The 10,351-nt window shown below is 40.7% G+C and overlaps 1 long non-coding RNA gene across 1 annotated transcript; it reads right to left on the bottom strand.

Annotated features, from left to right (window-relative positions):
- Positions 1-224: 224 nt before the first annotated feature.
- Positions 225-10,351, bottom strand: LOC142577277 (uncharacterized). The gene is made up of 5 exons (XR_012827037.1): positions 9,935-10,351; positions 8,831-8,956; positions 6,402-6,593; positions 3,894-3,978; positions 225-3,030 (listed from the first exon to the last, which is right to left on the bottom strand). It is a non-coding gene; the product is annotated as an uncharacterized LOC142577277 (long non-coding RNA).

The raw sequence follows: 10,351 nt of genomic DNA, 5'->3' as shown, positions 1-10,351 counted from the left end.
AATGCAAAACCGGACATTATAAATAGCGCCAGTTCAACATCCCCGTGGTGCCAGCATAGTAAGTACATCCCATGTTTCAAAAGTGCAACTTCTTGGCCATCATTTCATCCAATTTGTCAAAAAAGACTGTTGTCTCACCTCCTAAATGTTTCCATTAGCACTGCCTCCATGTTTGCGTGAAATGCTGCCTGCTCCGGTTAAGATCTGAAAGAACAGCACAACTGTTAAAACTTTGTAAACATTTTATTCAATAAGAACATGAACACATCACAGTAACCTTTAGCAAGGGCACATATAGTAATCACAAAGAACACTTATTTCTTATAAGCAGAGAATCCAGTTTACAGCAGGAAGAGAGGAGCCTGAGAATAGCTATAATGCATCCGTAAATGTTCTCTTTGAACGAACCACAAATGGCCTTGCCATCAGGGCATATCACAAGCCCACACATGTGGATACACAATAGGCAGAACATATTTAAATAAGTATAAGGATATAAGTATAAGTTGATTTTCCAGATTCAACTGGAGGGTAGGTATTTGGCAAAAAGCTGCCTGCACAGCTTGACCGTGTCCAGGAAACCCCTACAAGCAGTAGCACACGAGTGGTGCAGGAAATCTTCAACAGACACACATAGAATAGTCACATTCAATAAAGAGAAACATTCACTATTTATGCATACAGAGTCTAATAATCTTTGCACAAAATTTGAACAGTAAAATCGAAACGCTGAAATGGTCACTCTTATGTTCAGAAATAATAAAAGTAATAACCAAGCAAACATGCAGCATCTACTAGCAAAGACATAAAATCACATTTCAACACATAAAATCACATTTCAACAAAATATTTCCGCAGCTCAGCTTTGGTATACCCTTTTAGAACATGGGGCAGGTTATAAGACAACATTTGCAATTTATAATTAGTGCGAAAACATGGTATAATCTATGTATTAATAGGTCTTGTGAGTATGTTAGCACGACGCATGTCCAAAGATGCCAGAGTAGAATAAAAATCGGCAGTGGATGCCATTGAGAAATAAATTTTTTGTAACAACTTAAAGTTATACAAATGATTGACGCGGACAATGTTATGTGCTTCAAAAGCACACTTGGAGGTAGTTGTATTATCAACATTAGCGATTATTCGAACAATTTTCTTTTGCAATATGAGAACCTTATTTATGTTTGTTTTGGTCATTGTGGCCCATACTAAACTGCAGTAGTTAAGGCGAGAATGTACATGGCTTCACTTTGCTGTAAGTAATTTGAGACAACAGCTGTCTTCCAATAATGGGGCTCACTGCTGTGAAATTATAGCATAATGACCTCCAATGTCACATTTTCACATGAAATCTACAGACTGTTTCTATTATACATGAATGAAATGCAAGCTGTGATTCTATGGGGGAATGGCACTGAGCTAATGCCTACTAAACAATCTGCATAAGTGTGAATGACAGCATCATTAACAGAACTACCCTGCTGCTTTGCAAAGAGTCACTCCATCTCAGCAACATCAAAAGCGGGTTGCGCGCATCACAGAGATGAGACAAAGTTCCAAATAAGGGCCAGAATTATGTAGTATTGTTTATTGATCAAATAATGCTCACTATGTTCTGTCAAGTTAACAATGCCACAGAAAACAGCTAATTATAATGGCCGCCGGCAACTCAGTGCTGTGACATACCACGTCTAGCAACTGCCTCATAACACATGATCCTTATGTAATACTCTAATGGCACTTTCCTTTTGCAGCAAGCAGTTAAAGTATTAAAGTACTGCAATGCACTTGCAAAGCAGAGTTATTTCCCCATAGTGGGATCAAGACCACATAATAAAAAGGACACCACAGGTACAGCATAGAAGAAGTGTATTCTGCAGTACTGTATAAGTGCTGAAGCTTCCTTCTTGGTACTGCTGAGTGATTTTCATGCTGCCTAGTTCCTGTTTCGTGCTCTCACAAAGATTGTGGAATGATCAACACATTGCGACTAGAGTCGCTAAAGTTATACATTCACATTCATTGGAACCACTTTATTTGTCTAACCCTTTAATGACCACGCATATAAATACAAAACAAATTATTTTCCTAAATGTGCAAATGACATTGAGAATAAGCATAATCAACAAAAATAAAGGATATTTTGTAGAAACTCCGTTATAGTATAGGGGAAGAAGTGGGCTTCTCCCCAAGCGACATATGGCTGTGTTTGGAATCTATAGAGAGAGCTCTTTGCATTGTGTGTCTGAGGTCACTACAGCAGATCTTGCACTGGTCTGTCTCCCCTGACCGTGCTTTCCAAAGAAAACGAGTCCCTTGTCTTTTTTTTCCCATCCTGTGTTTCTGCTCTAAACCGACAAATGACACTAGCTGCCAGTCATTCAGTGTTGGCTCAATACATTTAACAAGAAACTTCTTACTCAATGCCAAAAATCAGCAAGAAAAATTATAATTTTTTGGTATGCTGTATGCAGAACTCATCAATGAAAGGTTAAAACAACTGAAGTGTCAGAGCAGCATAGCCACACACTTTTCGCTACATCTTAGCATGTATATCAATATACATTACAGTATGAATGCTGTATTACCAGTCTATAAATGCACCTACCACTACATCTTGAACTAATGTTTCACTCTAGGTTCAAGGTGCGATGCGATATGATATTTTGGTTCTTTGATCACCTACAAAATCTCTGGTGACAGCATTGCAGATATAGTTGCTATAGCTGGATTGCATGTTTGCATTTTTTAAAGAAAAAATGTAAATGAAACGAACAAGTACATCAAGAGAAGCAACTAAATGTTTCAACTAAGCCACATAACAAAGAAAGGAGAGTCAGTTTATCTAGTGAAATATGCATGCAAACTTGCAGCTGATCACCCGTCTTCAAAATCCAGATTTTGAGCATGTGTCACAATTTCGCTTGCCTTTCTTGCTTTCACTTCTGCATCGACTTCAGGGCATCCTGGTGGCATTCACTTTCGCATGTTTTTGTACTTGTTTCTTAGGCACATATACCATGAGAACTGGAATGAAATGAAAGCAATTGACTTTACATACCTAATCAACAGTTCAATGACTGCAATCAAAGCAGAAAGCTGGGCTAGTTGGTGTGTCATGATTATTCAAAAGAATCATGATTATGCAAAATATTCTCATCGTCCTCTGTCTTTGTCCCTGCTACTTTGCGCTATTCTTTTGAATAATCAGTTCAATGACTTCCAGTTTTCAGGTTTTGAAAGAAACTGCAAACACAGTACAGTTAAACGTGGAGTTGCCCTGACCTTAGCTTGCTTTTTGCACTGTTTCCTTCATGTTCCAGAATGTACCAAGTGAGTTGTTTTAGCACACCTTCCAACACAATATCTGAGAATTACTTTCAGTATTGGTGTTGGTCAAAACGGCTACAGGTACAAAAATATATTATTTAACCAAATACATATTTAGCTGAGCATGCAATTAATTTTACAAGAGGTGGCCATATGCATGCCAGGTGCAGAGGTGCTGTTGATATCTTCATATTTAGTTAAGCTGCAAAGCTTTAAAACCACCAAATCTCTACTCAATCACAAGCACACAGACCTGAACAGCTGCAAGCAAGGATGGCCATAAACTTTACAAAGTACTAAGAAAGCCTTTGGCAGCATGCTTAATGTAAAAAAAAATATGGGGCTTTATGCGCCAAAACCATGATCTGATTAAGAGGCATGACGTAGTGGGGCACTCCGGAAATTCGGATCACCTGGGGTTCTTTAACATACACCTAAATCTAAGTACACGGGTGTTTCTGCATTATGCCCTTATCGAAATGCGGCTGCCTTGGCCTGGATATGCTTAACATCTAAAAGTGCAAAAGAAATAAAAAAAAGTTATAAGAAAATGCTCTTACATGGCCAAGGTGCAATGTGTCCCTAAGTGCTGGGTACTGGTTTACGAGGCTCCTTGCAGCAACATTGCACAATTTACTTGGGTACCTGATGTTTAAAAAAGCATGCATCAACCTCCGACATCAAACAATACACAAGAAACAATATGCAACAGCATTGAAGCGCAACCATTTCCATGAAATAATATCAAACAGTTGAACAGTGAGTCATCAGATGGGAGAATTTAAGCAAACTGCACCATGAAAGCATTAGGTGCGTGACAAGACCGAGGTTAGAGAATTGATCAGATGGATTTGACACAGGACAGGGGTAACATTTAATCCTTTTGTCCTGCAACAGCCAAGATAAACAGATAATCATGACCAGAGTTCACAAACTCTTAAAGTACTTTCACCAAACAAGATGTTATAAAAGGTTTTAATTAACATTTCAAATTAGCTTATTACTAAAACATGCACACAAGGGAAAATTAGCCATGAATACAAACTTGAAGGAGCATCTCCTATAAGAATTTACAAGGGCAGCTTATTAAGCTAGTTGTTGATCCATTATCGTGAGTGTACAGTGCAAAGGTTAAACGAGGACATAGACACAAGCACTGACTACATATGGAGGTTTTATTGCTGAATACACAAAATAGTGATACAGCTATCTGAAAAATAACTACTAAAAAAGAGAACAAAGCAGACCATCAAGAGGCACACGAAGAAATGTAGAGTTTCGTAAAAAATGCTCGCTGTAGGTTTGACTTCCCAGAAACTTGAGCTCTCTTTCTGATAAGGCAATGGATGGCTTGCTGATGCATGCACTCTGCTCCCATGCCAATTGTGCTACTTCAAGTATGATATGGGTAAGACCATCCCTGTGCTTGTGAATAACTGACATTCTTTCAAACAAAGGAGTGCAGCCACGCATGCTAGTATGATGTGCCAAAAAAAATTTCTCTGTCATTGCGCACATTATATGCATGTTCGCACAACCTCTCATGAAGGCATCTGGCAGTCTGCCCCATGACAAGCGCCGCATGAAAGAGAAATTTCGTACACAACCTTTTATGTGGAGTCAACATGCCACATCTTGCGCTTGACGTTGCAGATACCTTTCTGACTGCCCTATCAGAAAAAGAGCTAAAGTTTTTCTGGAAGTCACGTGGACGGCCTCTATTTGTGATGCAATCATATTTTTTTTGTATCTCAATTTCCAGCGTAGTTCATTTTTTGCCCACTCATCTGCTTTTCTTGTTCTATCTTCAGAAGTTAATGTTTTTCAGATAGCTCTTTCACTTGTTTGTGTAAATTCGGCACATTGAATAATAACATCTCAGTTGACAGTCGGCACTTCTGTCTATGTACCGTTTACCTTTGTGGTGTACACTACCTATAAGAACTGTAACCAGCAGCTAAAGAAGCTTTATTCAACGCGTCATTCTAGCGCCCTCGCCCACTCATTAACCCAAGACTCATGGCAAGGAAACCACGGAGGATATTGCTCCATTGAAGCATGACATAAATTATGACTGAGTGTTAACCTTTCTGTAGCTTTCATGACTTTTTTGTGAAGGAAAAGGAATGGAAGTAGAAGAAATGCTGCTGGTGGTAACCGAACCCACAAATTTGACATGATGCATGCAGCGCTGCACCAGTTCATCTAGCCATGACTGTCTTTCCCTCCTGGTAGCCTAACCCCCATATTTCACATGAAACACGCAGCACTGTACGAATTCATCTAGCCACAACTGTCTTTCCATCCAATTCACTTGGTATTTGTATACCCGCATAAAATGTAGCGCTGCTAGTGTCAGGGTTCGTGTTGTTAGCCAGAATAAAGAAAATGGGGTCAGGGCTGCAATGTCGACATTGCCATTGAATATTTAAATCTCGAGGTCATGAGTGAACTGTAATCCAGAACTAGTCAACGATGTATCAGTGATAAAAACATTTCGAACCAACAATGCTATATACACTGCTAAACACTTAAAAAGGCACCACACAATTTGCGCATTGTTCACTGCCCCAATGCAAAGCTTTAGGAAAACAATTTTTTTCCCCTCGGTTATCGAGCGTTTTCAAGGGGAACTATGCAGCAACTAAGTTATAATCATGAATTAGACAACAAAAACTTGTTTTGATTATAGACACCTCCCACTTGCCTTAGTGACATAACCGCATGAGAATGGAGGGTAATACGCTTTCTAATTAACATTGTGCTTACCATGCATATTGCAATACAAGGTTGGGAAAAATACACGACTGAACATAATTGGGACATTTACTGTGGAATGAATTCTCATTAAGTACATTCTATCCCAACTTTATTTACATCTGGCATAGGTTGGCAAACTGATGCATGAGTCGACTCACTCAGACTGATCTCGAAAGTGAGTCTCAGTGAGTCCGACTGAGACGAATTTCTGTAGGTCTTAGCCCGATGAACCCGGCTGAATAGAATTTTTGTGAGTGTGTTCTCATTATTTTGCTGACCAATGCATCCAGGTAATTGTTGTGACTTACATTGTCTGAGATGACGAATTGTAGGCAATCCATTCAATTTTCTTTTGAAGATTGTCAGGCATGCCTCCTGCTGTAATATTTCAGAGGTGTGCAGCAACATCAATGGGCATCAGAGGCAGTGTGTACGTTGACAATTCCTTGTACTGTCCTTTGACTGCATTCCCCGCATGTCCAACCGCACTACCAGACAGCCTTAAAAAGAGAAGTATTCATTGAAATCAACAACAAAATCCAGTGCTAGAAAAACAAAAGATGTGGTATCACAGACTATCACTCCACATGCTCAAATTTACCTACTATATAGTTAGTGACGCGCTAAGAATACAGGAAGGGCTCTTGATAAATATGGGCACATTTGCCATGGCAAATGGAGCCCATTGCTTTTCAAGGATAATGATGTACGAACAGCAAAAATCACTGACTGAGACAAATGACTCGTTACAGCATGAATGGGCTGTTAAAACGAAATTTAAAGAGGAATTTTATCACCCCCTGTACAGATACCTCCTTAACAACACACCATGATCCCTCTCCCCCTTTTCGCATTGGTACCATGCACAAGGAAGGTGCATTATTGGGCCCTTCACAGACATTGGTACCATGAGCAAAAAGCTCCCCCACCAAGGTGAAATAGGCAACCATAGTGACGCACCTGCAAACATTCCTTCTGAGGAAAACTTGTTGCTAGCTACATCGTCTACAGGGGTATTGCTTTGTGAAGGACAAATACTGGGCCATAGAGTGCCAAGTCCAGACTAGCATTGTCTTGGGGCCAGAAACAGAGAACAAAAGCAGGTCAGATAAAGGCCAAGGATGATTTGATAGAACAAAAATATACTAGAAGATCCTGGTTCTCAAATACACAAACTAGACCGCTTGTGTTTATCCAAACATTATTAACTCCCCATCACATTTCTGGTGGCTAATGAATTAATATTTCAATGAACGTATTTTTTCTGATAACTTCTTGGTGCCTTTGCTTATAAGCTTTTTTTGTGAAACATGGCTATCATTTCAAACAGGAAGTCAAATTTTTCCTCAGCATTACATAAATCTGAGCTACTGAGATAGATACAAATGTCAAGGCCAGATAAGACTTTGAAAGGTGATATGGAAGGATTGACGAGTCACAACCATGATTGTGCTTCTTAAGCTCTTCATATATCATCAGTTAATGTGGGCTGTCTAGACTGCACAAAATATAAAAAAAAATATTTTGCAGCTTTTTGTTTTATGTTTTCATAAATACACCTCATTTGTCATATCTATTAGTAGCAGAGCATTCCAATATTTAACAAGGACAGTGGTATGCTACAAAAGTGGAACTAGGACTATATAGATACATAAAGATATTAGGGGGAAAAAACGTTTTATTTTTACATAGTGGAATTGCCCCTATGGCATGCATTTATTTGTTTACGAAATTCCCATGAGCTTATTCCCCAAAGTCAAGACACAACCAGGGGCAGAAAAAAGCTTTAGGACAGGAATGAGTGTCACTTGCTACTACTTTACTGAAAGCAAACAGGTTCATATTTATAGGTGAAGGTGGCCATGTGCACACATATGTTTCCACACAATACTCAAAAAAGTTTGCCCATTATTATTCAGTCATACAGTGCAGAAACTGTCGTTCAATTCAGTTCAAGCCACAGATGTATCACTGGCATAGACGTCACATTTCATGTTGATGAAACAGGCCTCCATTAATTCTCATGCAGACAATCTTTGCTTTTACCAAGAATGCGGATATGGAAAAGATATGGCTCACGCGTGCGGTAATTGCAGTGCATAGGCAAATGTGCATTAATCTTATTCCTGGCAGACAGCTCATGTTCCCTTGCCAAATCGTTGGTGCAACAGCCTGTCTGGCTGATATGCACCTTGCCGCAATTAAGTGGAATTTCGTACAGCATACCGACTGCGCAAGTCACATATGGCCTTGTATGATTTTTACCACAAAGGGTCAGCTTCTGTGGGTCTGAGATGCGTGGGCACAGGACAGTAAGCTTCCGTGGACCCAAGAAAATAATAGGTACTTTGTACCTGCTGGCCACTTTCTTTAAATCGTGGGCCACTTCATGCATGTATGGAACAACATGCAGCCTTTTCTCCACTAGTGGCTTGGCAAGGGGCATCCAAGCGTTCTTTTTGGCTGTGACGCTCGCCTCTTTAAATCATGGGTTTGCGGAACTGCAATATTTCTATCTCAGCTATTAATGAGCCAATTTGAAAATTTCTGCAGTAGAATGCTCCCAAGAGGGCACCTAACAACTTCCAGCATATAATTAAATTAGCTATGTGGCCTGGTGAGGGGCTCTTTAAAGCACTGCTTAAATACCGGTATTATAGCTTTCCAGCATACGACAGGTTTTAATGTTATACAGAGTTAATGCATGAGTACAGATTAAATAAGATCGGGTGCATACGGCTTTTTTTGTGCCTCTGATGCTTCGGAGTGGCTTGGGGAGACAACCAAGTTAATCAATGCTCCATCACACACCGTCGTGCTTTCACCCATGTCGACGTAGCACTGCAACCGGTCGTTGGAAGATCTGAAAGCACACCCAGATGGTTTATCAATAGTTTTGCACATTAGAAGTGAAGCTGTGGACATTGAACAGGCATTGATTAATTAAACAGCCTTTCTTTATGGTTGCTGTACTGTCCCAAACAGGTTTGTTATTTAGAGCCATCACAGCACAGCACAGCACAGCACTAATCCTGCTGCCCATATGTGATCTAAGTACAGGACGCATTAAGCTAACAAGGCTAAGCTTATTTATGCAATGTCAGCAACCATCAATGTATAAGAACAGATGATTTCACAAAGATAGACCTATATTGCTGATTGCCCAAGGTTTTCATAGTCCTATTGCTGAACATGCCAGCAATTTTTTTTCCTCAGTTGGTTCAATTTAACTTCATTGCTGCGTGAATGTTGCAGCGCAAAAATGACGACAAAGATTGAACAGGCAAACAACAAGTCCGTTTTCCTCGCCTTGCCTGTTTTATTAGTTAAACGTTGCAGAAGTTTGCAGAATATGGCATACTGCGACCAGTTATGCTAACTAAAGCACCAATACATTGACTGAAGCTGTTACTACTCCCTCTCCTACCAGAGATAGGGAAGCGATTGCACACCTGACCTCAATATCAGTAGTAAACCAACTGCACAAGTTTTCAGAAGATGGAAGTCCTGGAAAGGCTAGTTTCCTTGCGGCTTCTCGACACGCCAATAATTATAGTTGAGCAACGTTGTGTTCGTACGGGCAAGTATGCACTACACTTCTCAATTTAAGGTCAAGTGCATTGGCTGCGACGACACAAAAATATTAGTAGTTGGCAGCACAGTGAAGTGACACAGAGCAATTTCGTAACACTCGATCTGTCAGTTCAACGCGCGGCAACGGAATAGTTATTAATTGTGCTCGACATTTCCGCTACGCATACTGTTGCTACATTGCCCATATGAACCAAACAATGACCAAATCCTCTTTGCGCTCCATAACGCGCAGTACATTTACGCTCACCTGTATTAGAAGATCGTTGCCTGTCATCAGGTACACGAACCCTCCCGTCCGCAGGCTTTCGTGGAGGTCGGCGAGTTTCCGGGCGCCTGTGAGCTTCACGATTTTCTTTGATGGCCCCTGCGAAACGAGGCAAGCCGCTTCTTCCGCACCAGTCGGCGAGCGTTCAGTTTAAGCCGGATCGGACGACATGCTGCCACCGTTGTCACGTTTCACAGGCGCACCGCAAGCAAGAGGCAAACCGCTCCTTCCGCATCAGTCGGCGAGCGTTCAGTTGAAGGCGGATCGGACGACATGCTGCCACCGCTGTCGGATTTCACAGGCGTAACGCAAGCAAGAGAGGAATGCCACTCGCGTTTAGATACTCGTTCACCGCCGTAGATTGCAAGGTGCCGTCAGAGCCATTGCCGCGTTTCTCAT

The sequence above is a fragment of the Dermacentor variabilis genome, chromosome 1 (assembly GCF_050947875.1).
Source record: "Dermacentor variabilis isolate Ectoservices chromosome 1, ASM5094787v1, whole genome shotgun sequence".
In the NCBI taxonomy this organism is placed as follows: Eukaryota; Metazoa; Arthropoda; class Arachnida; order Ixodida; family Ixodidae; genus Dermacentor; species Dermacentor variabilis.
The sequence above is the reverse complement of the archived record's forward strand: the minus strand, read 5'-3'. Positions and strand labels throughout refer to the sequence as shown.